Source organism: Tursiops truncatus, chromosome 7 (assembly GCF_011762595.2).
Source record: "Tursiops truncatus isolate mTurTru1 chromosome 7, mTurTru1.mat.Y, whole genome shotgun sequence".
NCBI classification, from domain to species: domain Eukaryota; kingdom Metazoa; phylum Chordata; class Mammalia; order Artiodactyla; family Delphinidae; genus Tursiops; species Tursiops truncatus.
The window spans coordinates 43,347,263-43,367,734 of NC_047040.1; the positions used below are offsets into that span (position 1 = coordinate 43,347,263).

At 39.6% G+C, this 20,472-nt stretch overlaps 1 protein-coding gene and 1 long non-coding RNA gene across 5 annotated transcripts in view; one reads left to right on the forward strand and one right to left on the reverse strand.

The window, feature by feature from the left end:
- The window catches only part of NEMP2 (nuclear envelope integral membrane protein 2), a 400,823-nt gene that overhangs the window by 39,424 nt on the left and 340,927 nt on the right, over window positions 1-20,472 (forward strand). The window lies entirely within an intron of this gene.
- LOC141279067 (uncharacterized) lies at window positions 3,399-4,651 on the reverse strand. The gene is made up of 3 exons (XR_012332819.1): window positions 4,587-4,651; window positions 4,058-4,328; window positions 3,399-3,533 (listed from the first exon to the last, which is right to left on the reverse strand). It is a non-coding gene; the product is annotated as an uncharacterized lncRNA (long non-coding RNA).

Below are 20,472 nucleotides of genomic sequence, written 5' to 3' on the forward strand. Positions count from 1 at the left end.
GCCGCAGCTAGAGAAAGCCCGCACGCAGCAATGAAGACCCAACGCAGCCAAAAATGAAAAATATAAATAAATAAATTATTAAAAAGATAAAAACCTTTTAAGTAGTTCTATGTGAAGAATAATAAATTTAGGTTTTAAGACCTTGTCTCAATTACAAGTATATATGGAAATATTGACTGAAGGTAAAATCTTGCTGTCTGAAATTTGGTTTTTTTAAATTTTTTTTATCGAAGTGTAACCGATTTACAATGCTGTGCCAATCCCTGCTGTGTGGCAAAGTGACTCAGTTACACACATGTAGACATTGTTTTTTTATTATTCTTTTCCATTATGGTTTATCCCAGGATATTGAATATAGTTCCCTGTGGTATACATTAGGACCTTGTTGCTTATCCATTCTAAATGGAATAGTTTGCATCTATCAACCCCAAACTCCCAGTCCTTCCCTTCCCCTCCCCACCTCCCCCTCAAGCAACCAAAAGTCTGTTCTCTTGAAATTCAGTTTTGAAATTCAAGCATCCGGTCCTTCACTGAAAAGAAGAATGATTTTAACGAAGTTAAAGAATTTTAGTTCAAACATGCAAAAGACTCCAATAACATAAGAACTATAAATAGGAACTGTATTTCATGTGCAGATTTGTACCTTTCTGAAGCCCGTTCTTCCAGAGGGTCATGGCCATACCCTGGAGACCATTACCCTGACAATGGTGGTTGGATTTTTGTCCTGAAAGCATCTTCTATCTTATCTGTCACTTCTCTGCCCACGACCCCCGCCTACATCTTTCTACGGTTTATCCTGTTGACTTGGCATTTTACTAATTGGAAGTTTCATGTCATATGCCACTTTGGAGATTTCACACATATGCTCACCTCTGAATCATTTACCGAACTGTTTTCATAAGAATGCTTTAGAGCCAATCCCTGGCTTACCCTGATGTTTAAATCTCTTCATCCAGGTGGAATGGAATGTTAAAGTGGAAGTTTCAGCTGAGATCCTAAGGTATCAGGTACCTAAGGGAATTGTTAATTGATGAATTTTAGATTTACAACACTCACATCGAGGGCATAAAATGGTGGTTTTACTCTGCATTTGTAGAAGTATTTTTTTTTAAGAGCGAGAGAATTGTGAAATATTACTTCCCCCTATATTTCAAGTCAAGAGAGAATCTTAAAATGAACCAACAAAGTGAACTCTTCTTACATAAGAGTAAGAAGAAAAGCCAAGTTTTTACAGAGAAGCAGGGGAAGGACCAGACCCACTGAATAAATGTAAGTGGGCAATTGAAGAGAAAAGGAAAATTGTTTTTCTAAGTACATTCCACAAGTTAGTGCTTGTTCAGTGTACTACACATGCAAGTGCCCATTTACCCTTATCCTTTGTTTAGTGCTTTTAGAGCAGTTCTTTACCCACAAAATATTTTCCATGATGATTTTTGGGTTTTTTAAGTGTTTTTAGTATAGAATCTTATCAAAGTGTACTAAAACATTACATTTGTTGTTGTGCTCTAATTAAGATATTTAATTTTGCTTTCAAAGGAGTCTAACACATTATTTAGATATGATTTCCCCTTAATGAAATAAAATACATTTTCTATCAATATGTAAAGTTTGTGCAAGTTTTCAATGATCTTATACTCCGTGGTAAATTATATCAATAAAGCTTAGATAGACATAAGACTGTGCTGCTCTTCCTGCCTTTTAAAAATCAAAAGACAGAATAATAAGCTAAGAAAGAGAAGTCAGAGAGGTAGAGGTCTCCGAGAAGCCAGTGGCAGAAACATTTAAAGAAAGTCAATGGAGTCAAATGACGCAGAGACATCAAGAAGGATAAAAACAGAAATTATTGTGATTTAGGGAGTCAGGACTGACCTTTTTTGAATGTTTTTGAGTGGAGTGGTAAGATGAGATACAACAGTGAAAAGGCTGAGGAGCAAATGAGGGGTGAAGTAGTGAGGATAAAGATGTACGTATAGTGCTTTTTCCAAAAGTTTGGTGTTGGAGGACAGAGTAAAGAAAAGGTTTAGTGTTTTTTAAGTCAGGAGACTTGAGCCTACATGGCAGCTGAGGAAAACAAGCCACAGAAAGCACAGGAGTAATGGTGTGAGCATGTAAATGGGTATAACTGGGCCCTGGAAAGGGAGAGGAGGAAGTGCCCAGGAGGATGGAGCAAGTCTGGAAACAGTATGTCTTCCATACACGAGGGAATATGCAAAGACAGAGTTAAATCTGAGGTGGAGAAGATGGATAGTGAAGTTCACAACTCGTGGTCTTAATTTTCTTTGAGATTTGATGGTAAGTTCATCCACTGAATGGGTGTGTGAGTGGATTAAGGTTGTGCTCTTCACAGGGTAGAGTGGAAGCTGAAATTCCTGAGGGGATGCCTTTTTCTAATTCTTACAAAGGTACCATAAAGACTAACCACAGCCTTTGGTAAGAGCCTTAGTAAGAGTGGTGAATTATTGGAAAAATATGTTTCTAAGGAGTTATCCTATAAGTTGTTGGTTAATTAGTTGTACAAGATGTAAACATTATCACAATTTGATCTAATCATTCTAATTTAGTTGTTCAGAAGAAAATTTGGGCTTGGAAATCCTCTGATGCCTCCTATAGGGAGACAATTAAATTTGTACTTGTTATATATATATATATTTTTTAATTTTATTTATTTATTTTTGGCTGTGTTGGGTCTTCGTTTCTGTGTGAGGGCTTTCTCTAGTTGCGGCGAGCGGGGGCCACTCTTCATCGCGGTGCACGGGCCTCTCACTATCGTGGCCTTTCTTGTTGAGGAGCACAGGCTCAGTAGTTGTGGCTCACGGGCCTAGTTGCTCTGCGGCATGTGGGATCTTCCCAGACCAGGGCTCGAACCCGTGTCCCCTGCATCAGCAGGTAGACTCTCAACCACTGCGCCACCAGGGAAGCCCCTGTACTTGTTATATTTTAACTGGACTCTGTCATTTAGGGATTTTAAAGAGTCTCTTAGTATTGGTTCTTGAGTCTCTCTAGACGCTTTTTTCTTGAGTTCCTTTTTGACAGCTAGATTTTAGTTGATACGTTTAGCACCCGTACTTCTGTGATATTTTGTGAAGGCAAACGTTGCACTTTTTGAAAGTTGCCTTTCCTCCTATAGCAGCCACTTTTGTATTGCCAGTTGGGCATTTAGGTTTTGTTTTGTTTTTTAATTCCTGAAGAACCTGATCTTTCTATCCATGGTTTAATTTTTTTCTTGTGCTTTAAGGTTCTTTCAAATGCCCCATTGTTTTCATTTTTTTGACTTTTCTCTTAAACAATGCCCGTATACTGTGTTATTTATTTTTTTTCTTGAAGTGAATTACTCCATATGGAACAATTGGAATTGTCCTTTTCCTACCAGGATGTTGAATCATTCAAGATTTGTCTGGTAGCTTGAGACATCAAGTAGGCGACTCATAGGGTTGGGCACTTTTTTATGAGCTCACTTCTGATCTTCTCCTGTCTCACAAAAGGTATAGCAGATACTACACAAAAGGTGTAGCAGAAGGCAAGGAGAAAACAGGCTAAAAGTAAAAAGAAAACAGGACTTTAGGCTTGATCCCCTAATGTAAAGTCCTTACCTCTGCATCTTGGGTTACTCTGACAATTCCACTCATCATCCTTACTTTAATGGTAAACTTTTATTAACTCAGTTTTCTTAAGGTGAGTCCATTTTTTGTGCTGAGGACTTATGGAGAAGAGAGGTGGGGTGAAAAAGAGTTGCTGATCATCTGAACTACTGGTCCAGTTCAGAGTATGTGTATGTTGTTACATAAGCAGTGGTTGAAAGGGATTACAGAGGGTATGTTAATCCAGGTCTCTTGGGAAGCAGACAGGAAGAGATTGGATGAAAATTTTTATTTAAAAAAAGGCCTGTAAGGGAAACAGTGAGATGGGAGTGGCCAAGAGAGCCATCAGACCATAATGCAGGTCTACCTTTAGATAAACTGAGAAAGAGAAGGAAGGGAGGCGGGTAGAAACATCTTAGACTGCAGTGCAGTTCTAAGAAAGTTAGGTAAGGCTGTCAGGAGTCCTTAGGCAGAGTCACCTTATGGGGAGTCCTGTGCCCTTCTGGAAATGGACCTGCTTCGCTCAGTCATTGCCTAGGAGCAACCTGTGAGAAGCATGGTTTCAGCGCAAATGCAGTGATATTCAGAGCACAGCAGCTAGGGCTGCCAGTCAATTATGCTTCCCGGGGTTAGAAATCTGAAAGTCAAATTTTCATGGCTATTACTTATCCACCCCATTCACCAAACAGATCCAATTTTCCACATAGGTTCAGGGAGCAGCAACTTCATGGTTATCATGGACCTATCTTCCTAGGGGGAAACAAAGAAAAGGGAGGTTAGTGAGATGAACTACAGACCCTGTTACTGCAGTAGATCTCAGAAAGGCAACTGGTACTTATTCTCTCACTCCTCCAGATAGTGGTGATAGCTGAGGCTCTGTGATCAGGAAAGGCAGACCCTAACCTAGACTAGGTATCTATCCCTTGCACATGAACCAAGTCCCCAACGTAGTCAACATTAACCACCAAATAGCCATCTGGTTTCTTTGAGAAATAAATAGTGCCTTACTGGGGTCTCAACGTTGGTCTCTGTTGCTAACAGGCTGGACATTCAGAGACAGCAGTTGCTAAATTAGTCTCCATATATGGTAGGCCATGCTACTGGGCCCTTATATAGCCTCCATGTCTGCCACCATGGTTACTTCATTCATGTACCCATTGTGACAGTTGTGTGATGACCAATGACAAAGACTGGCTAACATGAACTAACTAGTCATTTTGTCTATTTAGTTGCTGAGAACTTCTTTCACGGTAGATGCTTTTTCATGAGCATTAATGTACAATACACTTCATGTCCCCTCCCACATGTTTGCTCACATACCTTCTAGCCTATACCCCCGTATCTCTAATCTTCCAGTGTTTTTCTTTCCAGATCTCTGATGGCCAGGCCATTGGCTACTACCCAGGAACTTGTACATATTCTCACCTTCTACATTAAGTAGATGCCAGGTGTACTGCTTACAGCTCTGCCCACTGGAAAGATTTTCCCTCTCCACTGTCTTTCAGGGCCACCCTCAATATGGCTGAAACGAAACCTATTTTTGGTTCACTCTCAAGTATGAAGCCAATCTTAACCAAGCTCAGACTTTTTCCTTCTCTTTCAGCTGGTCAAATAGACTCCTCCATAATGCTATATGGTACGGAGGAAGGGGGTATGGTGCAACTGTGATGGGTAAGAAAAAGTCTGGGCTACAAAATCATGGCCTTATTCCATATTTCAGGGTCCCAGATTGTGAAACTCCCATGAAGGTCTGTCATAAACACCATCCTGCCTATTTTCTCACTACTGTCACCTCCAACATCATGGGTTTTGCCAGATCATATGACTTAAGCAGCAAGCCTTCAATCACAGCCTAGGCTTCAATCAGAGCCCTTTTCTGCTCTGGGCTCCACTTAAAACTGACAACGTTTCATGTCACCAGGTCAATATTCCTAGGTGGTGAATGTGTTGCCTGCAGAACACAAAGAGGCCTACCAGGTACTGTGCTTTCCTCTTTGTGGGAGAGTATGCAAGATTCAGCAATTTGTCTTTTGCTTTGGAAGGCATCTCCCAGCATGTCCCTGACCACTGGGCCCCTAAAACTTTCACTGAAGTGGCAGGTCCTGAGTCTTCAGATGGTTTATCTTTTACCCTCTGGAGCACGTGTCTTACGTGCTTTTACCCTCTGGAGCACATGCCTTCAGTGTATTAGTCACCTCTTCTCTTGTCCAATCATTATGATGTCATTGATGTAATGAATCAGTGTCTTACCAAGGCCTTCAGTGTATTAGTCACCTCTTCTCTTGTCCAATCATTATGATGTCATTGATGTAATGAATCAGTGTGATGTTCTGTGAGTGTGCAGGGGATTCAGATCTTTTCAAGCAAAATTATGACAGAGAGTAAGAGTACTAACATAACCCTGAGACAAAACTGAAAATTAATTTCATTGTCTATCTCACATGAATACAAATCATTTTGATCTTTTCTAAGTGGAATGAAAAAGAACACATTGTTCAAATCAATGGCTGCATACCATGAACTTGATTTCTTATTAATCCCCTTAGCACAATACCATGTCTGGCATATGATCAGGTTTGCTGCTTGATTAAGTCTGTAACAATCCATAGTCATTCTCCAGGATACATCTGTTTTCTGCAAGGGGCCACACTGGTGAGTTAAACAGAAATAGAGAGCTCACCACTTCTGCGTCATTTAGGTCTTTAAGAGTAACAACAATTTCCACTATATTTATGGGATATGATATTGTATTTTATTTACTATTTTGGTTGGGGGCTGGGGGCAGTTTCAGAGGTTCCCACTTAGCCTTTTCCATTACGATAGCTTTCACCCACAGCCCAAGGACCCTATGTGGGGGTTAGTCCAACTGCCAAACCAATTTTAATAATACTTTCAGGAAATGGCTAAATGACCAGTAGGTGGATCTCTGGATCCAGTGGGCCAACTATGAGCCAAACTTTAGCTGACTTATTTATTTCCTGGCCCCTAGACCCTCACACTAGCAGGGGGCCATGATGATACTTTGGGTTTCTGGCTATCAACGTCAACTATGTTTTTGTGTAATAGTTCTAAAAATGTTTGGTTATTTGTAGGCATCTTTCCCTCCCCCCCACCTCCCGCTGCCATACATTTCAGATGTCTGCACCATTGTACTTGCCACAGCATTCCCCTTCACCAGGATAATTTCCCAGGTCACCAAGAGTGGAATCTTTAGCAATCTTGAGCCACTACTGCTTAGTGCCAGGGACCTGCCAATCTGGATGATATCTTCTTCATCCCCCAAGTGACTAGTAAACTCCCATTTCCTCACCTATTTTCTCAATCCATTCTAAGTACCACTTGTGTTAATCTGGGTCGTCCAAGATTCAGATTCCAAGATGGGATTAGAGGAGCAAGAGATTTATTAGAGGCAATGCCTGTGAGGGAAAATTAAGGCAGGAAAGGGGTAGGGAATGAAGGCCAGGAGAGTCATCGGATTACAACACAGGTCAATACGAGAAAAAAAGAAGGAAAGTTGAGGAAAGCATCTTAGACTTCATTTTAGTTCTGAGGAAGTTTGTCAAGTTCATTGGGAAATCCTGGAGTCAAAGTTGTCTGTCAGAAGAGTCCTGTGCCTCTCAGGAACAGGCCTGCCTTAGTATTCCCAACTTGCTCTGTCACTGGCAGAAGATAGCCCATAGAAAGCATGATTGTGGCTCAGATGCAGTGATGGATTTCAGAGCACATTAATGAGGGTGCCCACAGTCAGGGATCTGGCAGATACATTTTCATGGCCACCACAAAGTAGAACGGTTGGAGAAAAGTGGGGAAGAATGATCATTCTCTATGCAGGAAAAAGAAAAGAGATAATGGATACAGAATAAGAAAAAAATGATGATCTCTAGTGAAACAAATTATGTTCTCTTCCCCTCTAGTTGACCTGTCAGAAGTTAACTAATGTGGAGCTAGTGATTGAAAGCCGGTAAATCAGCAAATGTTCACCCACACATATGGATACCCAGAAAGCAGCAAATATAGATACTTGCACCAGTCCCCAACAGGAAAGTAGGTGGAAGCAGAGAGCAGCTCTGCTGATTCAGATTAGATGAGACTGTCCACCTATCATCAGGGTTTGGTTTATGTTCTAGAATCTAGACAGTGAAGAACAACATGTCCCAGTAAGTGGGTGCTCTGCTGAAATTGAGCTCTGAGGTATTTCTGGAAACTCTGATGTCCATGAAGAGGGAAAACTTCCCATTTTAAGTGACAAGAGTGTTTTTGTGTCCCTAAATGTGGAGTTTATGATTTAATTTTGGAGCAAATCGCTACTCGTTTTGAGAAATAATCACTGTATCAGACATTTTATGCAAAATTAAGTGTGACCCAGTTTGGAACTGAGATATTTGAGACACTGAGGCATTAAACTGTCAAAATGAAAATTTATCTTCATTGAGGATAGAGATACATTTCTGCAGATTGTATCTTTTAGGAAAATGTTGCTTTTGTAAACATGAAATTTAGATTTAATTGTCTCTGAAAACTGTTCTTGAGTGATGCTTTTGCGCCATTCTGAGCAAGCATTCAGAATGCAGGTTAGGAGTGGAGAGCAACTTTGGCAGAAAGGATCTGGAGATACACATTTACCTTCTTCTAAAGAAGAGACCCTAGAGAGGAGCGACCTGGCCTTGCAAATTCCCGTATTAGACCAGGCTTTTCTGGGGTTATACTGAAATAAACAAACTCTGGAAATGTACCCATTATTGAGTCTTGATTAATTTTTTTAGAAAAACAAACCGTTTAATTCAATCCTTGAATTATTATTGAAGGCCTACTATGTCAAGGTACTGTTTCAGTCACTTGGAATATGTCAGTGACAAAGCAGACAAAAAAAGCTCTCTGGAGCTTATGTCTTCTCTGCTGATGTCCTGTCACTGGAGAAATGAGTCTTGGAGTAGGAAATAGAAGAAGGAGAAAGAGTTTCCTCTCTCTTGGCCTTGGGCATGCATTAGGGCCTCAGCTCTGGGAGAGAACAGAGTCCTCAAGAAAACTCTCAATGGGGGAGTAAGCCAGCCCTGTACCATGTGGGCAGGCCAGGAGCCAAAGTGAGAGATGTCCAGTAGGAAACTCCTTTGGAAGGTCCTTGGCTGGTAGATGCTGAGAACTACTATAATACACCTGGCATAAGGTTTTAAGCTATTAGGGAAGTTCCCCTCTATTATTTACTAAACCTCTAGGCAAGACTTGTTAAGGATTACATCCTGGTCTTAGATACTACTGTGTGGATTTGAATGAAGGGCCTGGTATCTCCATGGTGGTAAAGTGGTACAAGAGGAAGTTTCACTGGCTGACAGTAATGAACTTTGACCTGCAGAGGAATAGAGCAGCAGTCCAGCTAATGGGTTGGGATGTCAAGTCAGGGTATATTTGTGGAACAAGAAATCCCTTTCAGGGAATTTTCAGGGATACTTGGGAAGCAGAAGCTGGTAAAAATTGGACCTCCTGCAGTCAAGCAGAATTAGAGGCTTGAACTATTGTTGATACCCTAAAGAGAAGAGTGACTTCTAGGCTGGAAAGGACTGGGACTTCTGTGTTATGGCCCCTGCAGTCTTCAGGGAGCAGTAAAGATGGTGTTTGTGTGAGAGCTCTAAGAAAGGTTAGAGGCCATATCACAGAATAGGGTATGAGTCAAAGTTTTCAACACAAGCATAGTGAATAGGATTTTACATTCAGGGCACTTAACAGTTCTGTGTCTAATTATATCTGCACATGCTTTAATTAATAACTGATATATGTGCTACCCAATATTTCTATTTATTGTCTTCCTTCTGGTAAAAGTGGCCAACATTTCAGGTCATCTTAAGAGTAATATGGGGTAGAATGCATGCCCCAGAAACAATCTATGTAGCTAATTTCCCTGAAGAAATGCATCTACTTTAAGAGAGATTTCCAAGATGAAAACAGTGAGAAATGCTGTTATATAGTGTCCAATCCTCATCCATCCTTTCCTGCCTCTCAGATATTTGTGAAAATACTGATACAGCCAAACACATATTACCACAGAAACAAATACACCAAGCACTTATAGTCATATATGCTATATAAAGTATATCACCCGAATGATAGGAGTGGGAAACTCACAGAACTACCTAAGGTACATTATTATTTAGCATTTTATGTTCACATCATTAAAGTTTGGTACTCCCACAATGTAGAATGTAAAATGTAGGGGACTACACCTGGACTGTATAGATCAATAAGCACTGACAATCTGCTAAAGGTAATGCACCTATAGAAATGAAGTTTATATGAAGTTTATAATGCTGTAATCTTATACACTATAGAGCCTAAATTCTGCAGCATAGGGGCCTGGACCCTAAACTTCCGTTCTGTTTCTGTTGCTTTTATTATAATTCAGGTGTCTGCTTTTAGATATAAGAGTCTTTCATAAAGGTCACATAAAACTCTGAAATTGGATCAGGTGAACTGAGCAATATTATAATGTTCACTAGAATAGTGAAATTTTACCAAAGTTTGGAAGAGTAGTAAGAAAGGAGTTAGAGGAGCAATCTTCTTTTTCCCTTGCTCCTTGTGGTTGATTGCAAAAAATATGTGGGAAATACAGTGAACAACAATACTTTGCAGCTCCTACATCAAGAGGTAGAGTCTATTTCCCCATCCTCAAGATGAGGTGGGAAGCTCTTGTAATGAGGTGATATTTTGTGAGTTTTGAACCTAGGCCTTGAGAGACCTCTCAGCTTCCTCTTTCCTTCTCTTGAGACTCTCCTGGGATAGCCTGAACATCCGAAGAGACCATGTGGATCAGAAGGCTATTCTAGTTGAACCATCTTAGACCAACCAGCCCTAGGTGACCTGCCAACTGACCACACACACATGAGCAAGCCCAGCTGAACAATCAGCTGAGCCTGGTCAAGGCTAGAACCTTCAAGCCGAGCCCTGTCTAATTTGCCAAATTGCAATTTGTTTTAAGTTACAAAGTTTTGGGGAAGTTTATTAAATAGCAAAAGCTAACTGATAGCTCTACGTATCTCTATGTGTCATACAGCTTAGAAATGTTTTAAAGTAAATACTTTCCTCAAAGTAAGTTAAAGTTTTATTGTCACTTAAGCCAGTGTCACTAAAATGCTGATCCACAGAGAGATACAGAGCTTGCCTCAGAATGTAAATCTATCCACTGCTTCCTTCATCAACAAAGTCTTGGTGCAAAAAGAACATCAGCTTAATTCAATAATGTGCCTATGACTTAGTTGGTTTCTATTTATAGTTCATGCAAGCTCCTCATATTACTGAAAATTGGTAATAAATAAATAGTACATAGACCAATTATAGTCTGTAAGCCACACTCTTTTTTTTTTTTTTTTGCTGTACGCGGGCCTCTCACTGTTGTGGCCTCTCCCGTTGCGGAGCACAGGCTCCGGACGCGCAGGCTCAGCGGCCATGGCTCAGGGGCCCAGCCGCTCTGTGGCATGTGGGATCTTCCTGGACCGGGGCACGAATCCGTGTCCCCTGCATCGGCAGGCGGACTCTCAACCACTGCGCCACCAGGGAAGCCCCAAGCCACACTCTTGATAGCAATGACCTAAGGCTTAGGAATAAGCAAAAAAAAAAATTTTTCTATAAAGAACCAGATAGTAAAAAATTTAGGGCCATACAGTCTCCGTCAACTTTGTCATTATAACAAGGAAGCATCCATAGGCAATATGTAAATGAATGGGCCTGGCTGTATTCCAATAAAACTGTTTTAAAAACAGGCAGCAGGGATTCCCTGGTGGCGCAGTGGTTGAGAGTCCGCCTGCCTATGCAGGGGACACGGGTTCGTGCCCTGGTCCGGGAAGATCCCACATACCGCGGAGCGGCTGGGCCCGTGAGCCATGGCCGCTGAGCCTGTGCGTCCGGAACCTGTGCTCCACAACGGGAGAGGCCACAACAGTGAGAGGCCCGCGTACTGCAAAAAGAAAAAGAAAAAAAACAGGCAGCAGGCTAGATTTGGTTTGTGGGCCGTGGTATGCTGACCCCTGAATCCTAAGTCATTTCTGAGTCTCAGCCCAATCAAAGCGCATTATCGGGTCTGTTTTTGGTCAGTTTTTTATTACTGTCAAAAGAATATAGGCAAAGGCAAAAAGAGAATTGGAGATAGCCTTTATTGGAGAGAGGAAAAACCAATGCCTTAAATAGTTATTTCAGATGTCCCAATGCAGAGCCAGCCAGAGGGATAAAACGAAAGGTGGAAATAGGTACATAATTATTTTTTAAATAATTAGGAAAATATAAATATAAATATATGGGAAAAGCAGTGAGCAAGTACTGCCAATCAAAGCCCTTGGCTAAATCTTGGGAAAAATAAATATTCTAAGAAGCTTTCATTTCAAAATTTTGACATCTCAAAGATACAGAACTGTTTAACAGTAGAGAGCCAAAGTATTCCTTCCTGCATTTTTTTCCTCCCCACCCTCTCTTCCTGTCTGCTTCCTTTTTTTTTATTAAACTTTTTTTCTTTTGCTGTTAACACAGAGGAAAAGATTTCCAACACCATTAAAAGCAACCAGTATTACATTCTTGAAGAGCAGGTTCATAAGAGCAGCTATTAATAATTTATGGTTGCCTCATTTGATTCTCCTTCAGTGTAGTCAGGAAGAACATATTTCTGTGTCATTTAAGTATTAGACAACAATCTGTCTTTAGATTTACCCTGAAAATGGTCAGGGTATGCCCCCGTGAGGGAGTTTCAGGAAGAGGTGCAAAAAAAGAGATGTCAACCATCGCCATCCATTTCTCAGATAGCATGCTGGGCAGATTTCCAAATTCCTGTTACATTCTGTTTTTTTTTTTTTTTTAATGCAAGATGATTAGCTGCTTTGACAAATATGCTTCTCCCCAATTAACAACAGCCGCGATCAAAATTATTAGAGTGAAAGAAAAATCTGAAGTGCTGTGTGTTCTGTTTATTTTAATGAAATATGAAATGCTAAACTATTTCTTAAGGATCTCAAGCTCCTTAACCCATAGTGTCGGTTAGCTTTGCAAATGGTTTCCTTTATTTAGTTTTTAGTATTCACTACACCTTTTGATTAAGCCACTGAAAATCTCTAGCAGAATGCATGTTTGGAAAGATTAACACATTAAGAACCAAAGCCATTGTCAGTCATTAACAGTTTGGTTCAGCTCTTCCCTTTTACAGCCATCGCTGAAGCATCAGCGGCCAAAATGAAGTTCAATCCTTTTGTGACTTCTGACTGAAGCAAGAACTGGAAAAGGCATGTCAATGCACCTTCCCACGTTCACAGGAGGGTTATGTCTCCCTCTCTTTCCAAAGAGCTGAGACAAAATTGCAATATAGAATGATAAGTGCAAAATGGAATTATGTACAAGGTATTGTTTTGTTCAATGGAAGTAGTGAAGGACTCTGTTAGGCTGAGGAAGAAAAGACTTCCCTGAGCGGAAGAGTTTGAGCTGAGTGATGAGAAATAATGGAATTCACAACAAAGGGAGAAGCAGGAACAATCACTCTAGTAAAATTTGCTGTGAACAGGGAGTTCATGTAGAGGATTGTTAGGAGATTTTAGCCCTAGTGGCAGCAGAACTAAAAATCGGAATGGCTAAGTATGAGAGATGTTGAGGAAATGAAATGACAGGTAGAGTTTAATTATACAGAAGAAGGAGGTGAACATGACTTCCAAGTCTCTAAGTGTGGAAAGAACCTTAGGTCTTATTTATTCCATTTCTCACTCAACACAGGAGTCTCACCCACAGTATTCCCAAGTGGTGGCCCACTAGCCTCTGCTGGGACTCTTCTAAGGGCGGATGCTGTCTGCCTCACAAGACAGCAGTCTGCTCCATTCTGGACAACTTGGATTTTAGAGAGAGCTTCTTTACATTGACCTGAAATCTGCCTGCCCTTAAATTCTACCCATTGGTCTTAATTCTTTATTCAGCCAAGACTAGGTCTGTTTTCTTAGGTCTAAGTCCAAGTCCTCTATATTCTTAGAAACAACTATTTTGTCTCTCTTTAGTCTCCTCCAGTCTTCTTCCCTCAAAACATTTCCAAGGCTTCAGGAAAATCCTGACGAAATCTGTTAGTCACAATGCTGACATATATAAAAGGCAGCTTTTCATATTTCTCCAGAGGTTGGATTTGGTGTCAGAAACATTTAGTGCCATCATCTTAAAATATGAAGCTCTCTGACTGAAGCTGTTAGCATATCAGCCTCTTCAGCAGCCCCAACAAAGGAATAAGAGGACAAAACAAATGTTGGAGAAATAATAGCATATATTCTTAAAATATTATTCATCAAGGGGTTGTGCCCTTTTCCACTGCCTTAGTCATTTGAAGTAACAGTCTGGTTTTATTACTGCAGAAGAAAACAAGATATGGCTTGATTCAAATAAAGTCAACATTAGACCAAGAGAATAAATTAATGTTAGCATTGAAAGTTAAGATGATCTTGTCTAGCCCCTTCATTTTATGGACCAGGCAACAGATGACTACATGATGATGACAAATAGTAAAATCATTTGCTAAAACCATTAGGAGAATAGTTGATGGGTAACTAGACATTCCTATCATGCCACCAGATTATTTTCTAGTCACAAAGGAAAATATCACTGTATAAGGGAGGGATCTGGTAGTTATCACACTAAAATGAATAGTTAAGTTTCACATTGCTAATGATGGTTCACCCAGAAAATATCTTCTGATGGGATTTAACATCACCTATGATGTAGTCTAGGCAAAAATATGTAATTGGAATATGTAAAGTCCAACAAATGGTACTGGGACAACTGGATATCCACATGCGAAAGAGTGAATTTGCACCCCCTTCCTCATACTACATACAAAAATTAACTCAAAGTGGATCAAAGACTTAAATATAAGCACCTAAAACTATAAAGCTTTTAGAATGAAGCATAGATGTAAATCTTTGTGGCTTTAGGCAATGGTTTCTTTTTTTTTTCTTAACATTTTTATTGGAGTATAATTGCTTTACAATGATGTGTTAGTTTCTGCTTTATAACAAAGTGAATCAGTTATACATATACATATATCCCCATATCTCTTCCCTCTTGAGTCTCCCTCCCTCCCTATCCCACCCTTCTACCTGGTCACAAAGCACCGAGCTGATCTCCCTGTGCTATAGGCAATGGTTTCTTAAATATGACAGCAAAAGCACAAGAAGCTCAAGCAAAAAAAGAAAAAAATAGATAAATTGAATTTCATCAGAACTAAAACCTTTTTTGTATCAAAAATCATTACCAAAAAAGTAAAAACATAACCTACAGAATGCGAGAAAGTGTTGCAAATCATATATCTGATAAGGTTATAGTATCCAGAACACATAAAGAAACCACCCAATTTTAAAATGAGCAAAGGATTCTAATAGACATTTCTACAAAGAAGATATACAAATGGCCAACAAGCACCTGAAAAAATGCTCAACATCATTAGTTATTAGGAAAATGCAAATCAAAATCACAGTGAGATACTTCACACCCTCTAGGGTGAATAAGAATTTTTCAAAAGTGGAAAGTAACAGGTGTTGGTGATGATGTAGAGAAATTGGAACCCTCATACATTGCTGGTAGGAATGTAAAATAGTACTGTGGAAAAGTTTGGCAGCTCCTCAAAAAATTAATGATAGAGCTACCATATGATGCAGCAATTCCACTCCTAGGTATATAGCCAAAAGAACTGAAATCTATGTTCACATAAAAATATGTACAGGAATTGTCATATCAGCATTATTCATAATAGCCAAAAAGTAACTCAAATGTCCGTCAACTGAAGAATGGATAAACACTATATGGTACCATGGAATATTTTTCAACCGTAACAAGTAATAACGTACTGATACATGCCACAACATAAATGAACCTTGAAAACCTTAAATGATGTGAAAGAAGACGAATACAAAAACACAAAAGAGCACATATTGTATGATTCCATTTATGTGAAATGTCCAGAACAGGCAAATTCATAGAAACAGAAAGTAGATTAGTGTTGCCAAAGGATTGGGGGAGGAAGATATTGGGAGATTTGTGATTTCTTTTTGGGGTGATAGAAGTATTCTGTAATTAGTGGTCACAGTTGCACAACACTGTGAATACACGAAAATCCACTGAGCTGTACACTTTAAAATGGAGGATTTTATGTTATGTGAATTTTATCTCAGTAAAGAAGTTTTTTTTAAAAAAAGAATACAAGTTTTAGATGTGACTTTCATTTTACGGTTAGTTCAGGCAATAGAGAAACAAGCTAAATGATATCAAGTGAGTTATGGGACAAACCCAGAAAGTGGCCCAATCTGTAGGACAAATGGACTGATGTTTTTCAAAAAATAATAACATAAAAAGGTGACTGTGCTAGCATGTGAAATATACGGCAGAATATCTTATGAGGTGTGTGATCTTGAGTGATAAGAATATGGTGTTTTAATTGTTTTGTTTCGTGGTATTTTATTAGTTTCTAACAAGCACCTGTACTACTTTTAGAATGAAAAGTGTATTAAAAGTACTTGCCTGAGGTCATATAGCTAATTTAAGGAACTAAATTAGTTATTAGGAAAGAGTATTTTACTAAAACAACTCAGAAAAAGACTGAAAACCATAGGATAGGACTTAAACCTTAAATATTAGCTCCAAGGGAGAAGTTCTAAATGGCTGGGTTTGTAAATGGGAATAATGTCCATGTGTTGGCATCACAAGAAGATTTTACTGGTTTCCCCCTACATTTCTATTTCTTTAAATATTCCTTTTTTTTTTTGCTTCTCTTTTTTGCTCCTTCCCTCCCCACCACACACACCAATCATTGATCCTCACCCCTTTTCTATATTAATATTCCCTACCCATCTCCTTTTTGTTTTCTGGGTTTCTTGCTTTGGCTCTTCTTTAAAGGTCTGAGTCTTCCCTTGTCTCTTCCCTGACAAACTGTTCTTTACTCAAGGAGCAGCAGTAGTTCCCAGGATCAGAACTTGGTTTGTCTCTGACATAGTTCACAGAGGAAGTTACTCTTTCCAAGCACAGGCATGGGAAGTCAATGTTGCTCTCTTAACCCTGAAGGCATCAAAGTTTGTAAGGAAATGTACTGTAGGAAATAGTGGGTGAAACTCCTGGCTCCATCTATAGTTTGGATGGAACCTTAAACACACTGGGGAGAGGAAATTGGGGAATTTGGAGTAAGCAGATTCTTCTTGCTTTTTGTTTATTTGAAAAGGAGATCTATAGCCCTACAGGTAGAATTGGAGTAGACTCAGTGTTTGCTCCTTGGTTGATCTGGCATTGTCTGGTATCATAATTTACCTACAAACTGCTTCGGCCTTTGAGAGCCTGTGTGCCAGGTCAGCAGTCAAAGGTGGAAGTTAGAAAGATGTGGGAGAACTCAGGGAGACTGATAACTTTGATAATTTTGGGTATTTGATAAATAATGTATATTAATTAAAAGATAAAAGGAAATTATTATATGATGAATTTTTTGACTGGCACATATATATTTTTTTAACATCTTTATTGGAGTATAATTGCTTTGCTTTTTTCTGCTTTTATAAAGTAGAAACTAACACAAAATGGTGTGTTAGTTTCTACTTTATGACAAACTGAACCAGCTATACATATACATACATCCCCATATCCCCTCCCTCTTGTGTCTCCCTCCCACCCTCCCTATCCCACCCCTCTAGGTGGTCACAAAGCACAAAGCTGATCTCCCTGTGCTATGCGGCTGCTTCCCACTAGCTATCTATTTTACATTTGGTAGTGTATATATGTCCATGCCACTCTCTCACTTCTTCCCAGCTTACCCTTCCCTCTCCCCATGTCCTCAAGTCTGTTCTCTACATCTGCATCTTTATTCCTGTCCTGCCCCTAGGTTCTTCAGAACCTTTTTTTGTTTTAGATTCCATATATATATATGTGTGTTAGCATACGGTACTTGTTTTTCTCTTTCTGACTTACTTCACTCTGTATGACAGACTCTAGGTCCATCCACCTCACTACAAATAACTCAATTTCGTTTCTTTTTATGGCTGAGTAATATTCCATTCTATATATGTGCCACATCTTCTTTATCCATTCATCTGTCGATGGACACTTAGGTTGTTTCCATTGTCCTGGCTATTGTAAATAGAGGTGGTGCATAGATTTTTAAAATTCTATTTACTTAACTACATAGTCATCTCTTACTTGAGTTTCCCTAGGTCTCACCAGCCTTTGTGTTTATAAAAGGAGTTAAAAACTATATTCTATTTTTTTTTAAGTATATTACCCCAAATTTATCCCACTTGCCCATGTAGGACCTCAGATTCCTGAAATGCTTGGCCCAAAGTATTTCCGGGAATCTGCAGAGCATCCAATCAGCTATAAGGCATTCTTCTGCAGGGTGCCTCTCCTGGGAGAACTGCTATTTCCACCAGTCTTGCCTCATTCTCTGCCGGGCACTGCTGCCTTCCTGGCTGACACCCCACTGCTTCTCAATCACACCACCATCTGCTGGTCAGTACCTGAGTCTCTGTGATGGTTAATTTTATATGTCAACTTGACTGGACTAAGGGATGCCCGAACAGCTAGTAAAACATTATTTCTGGATGTGTCTGTGAGGGTGTATATGGAAGATACTAGCATTTGGATCAGTAGGTTGAGTAAAGAAGCTCTGCCCTTGCAGGGCATCATCCAAAGCATTGAGAGCTCTAATAGAACAGAAAAGCTGAGGAAGAGCAAATTTGCACTGTCTCTTCTTGAGCTGGGACAGCCATTTTCTCCTGCCCTCAGACATCTGAGCTCCTGGTTGTTGGGCATTTGGACTTGGACTGAATTGCACCACCAGCTTTCCTGGTTCTCCAGCTTGCAGACAGCAGATTGTGGGACTGCTCAGCCTCCATAACTGCAGGAGCCAATTCCCATGATAAATCCATATATCACACTGGTACTGTTTCTCTGGAGAACATTGACTAATAGAGTTTACTTCCCTTGGGAGGCCGAACTTATGCTGTGATCTGTGGCAAAGTGGGCGGGGACACATCTCTCCATCTTACTTTACAATCTTAAGAGGGGAAGCTGCCTGTGCCCAGAATGTCATACAGCAGGTTAGGAAACAACCCTTTCAGCTTTAACAGATAGAAATCTGAGTGGCTGGACCAAGGATAAATGGCTCAGAATCACCTCTTCCCTCATTATTCCTTTTTCGCTGATTATGTGTGAACATAGAAAAAACATTAAAATAATAACAGAGAAAATGGACTAACAATTTGGCACACATTTAAATGTCTACATAAACATATAATTTTTACATAAATGGAATCATCATATTCTATAAACTTATTTCAAATTAAAATCTACTTACTATTTTTTGCATGGTCATGTAGTATTCTGTTGTTGGAGGTGCCATAACTTAATTAGCCGGATCCCTTTTAATGGACTTCCATGTTGTTTATAGTTGCCTGACTATACACAGTGCTGTTGTAAACATCTGTGTACATATATCTCTTAGCTCTTTAGGAGAAATTCTAAGAAGAATTCGTGAATCAGTGGTTAAGTAGACAGTTTTGATGAATATGGGAGAGAATGATCTCTACAGATTTTGTACTAGTGTGGAGGATGGTTGAAGAGTCTAAGACCCTCTGTCAGCTGTAAATAAGACTAGCTATTTTCTCTCATTTTCACTAGATAATATCCATATTACTAACCTTTTTCATCTTTGCCAGTCTGAGAGACTTAAACAAATGATTCTGCATTCTTGTTTTAATTTGAAAATTTTAAAAATTTTAGTGAACATTCCATATTGTTAATTCTTCTGTAATTTGCCTGTTCATATAATTTGGACATTTACAGTGGGGTATTCATTTTTTTAAAATTAATTAATTTTTGGCTGTGTTGGGTCTTTGTTGCTGCGCAGGCTTTCTCTAGTTGTGGCGAGTGGGGGCTACTCTTCGTTCTGGTGCACGGGCTTCTCATTGTGGTGGCTTCTCCTGTTGTGGAGCACGGGCTCTGGGCACGCAGGCTTCAGTAGTTGTGGCATGTAGTCTCAGTAGTTGTGGCTCACAGGCTCTAGAGCACAGGCTCAATAGTTTTGGCACACGGGCTTAGTTGCTCTGCGCCGTGTGGGATCTTCCCAGACTAGGGCTCAAACCCATGTTCCCTGCATTGGCAAGTGGATTCTTAACCACTGCACCACCAGGGAAGTCCCTGGGGTGTTCATTTTTTTATCTGATTTTTAAGGGATATTTATATATCAAATAATAATAATATATGTCAATGTTTATTGACATATATGTAACATATGTCAATATTTAATATCTAAAATTTCCCCCATAGTTTCCTTGCTGAGGGTAGGCTTTCTCCATGAAGCTCTTACTCCCACTGAACAGACATCTTTTAGATTATCCTCACCAATTTAAAAGCCATGCCCATGTATGCCTGAATTTCTGCTGGGATCCCTGCTGGATATCCTATATCATATCATAATAGATATGTCAATAAAATGTGTACATATAAAAACACATTTATTCAAAATGAAAATTACAGTGTTAGATATTACAGTTTATTTTCTAATGGAAAGACATTCAAAATAAGAGGAGTATGCAATGTAAGGTAATAAGTGGCATAATCAATTTAGAAGACTGGCACATATGTACAGAAATTTATTAACCTAAGAGTGGAAGTATGGAGGAGACTCCTTTGGTGAGAGTCAAAAAGAAAAAAGCCACATACAATCTGCCTGTCTTCCTGCCCCTCTAACCCTCCTTTGATTGTAGCTGAGCCCCTTCCCCACCCACATATCACAGTGGTTCTTAAATTGGCTGTGCATTGGAATTATGTGAAGAACTCTAAAAACTACTCATTCCTGAGCCCTACTCTAGAGGTTCTGAAGTAATTGGTTTGTGATCAGGATTTTTTTCAAAGCTCCCCAGGT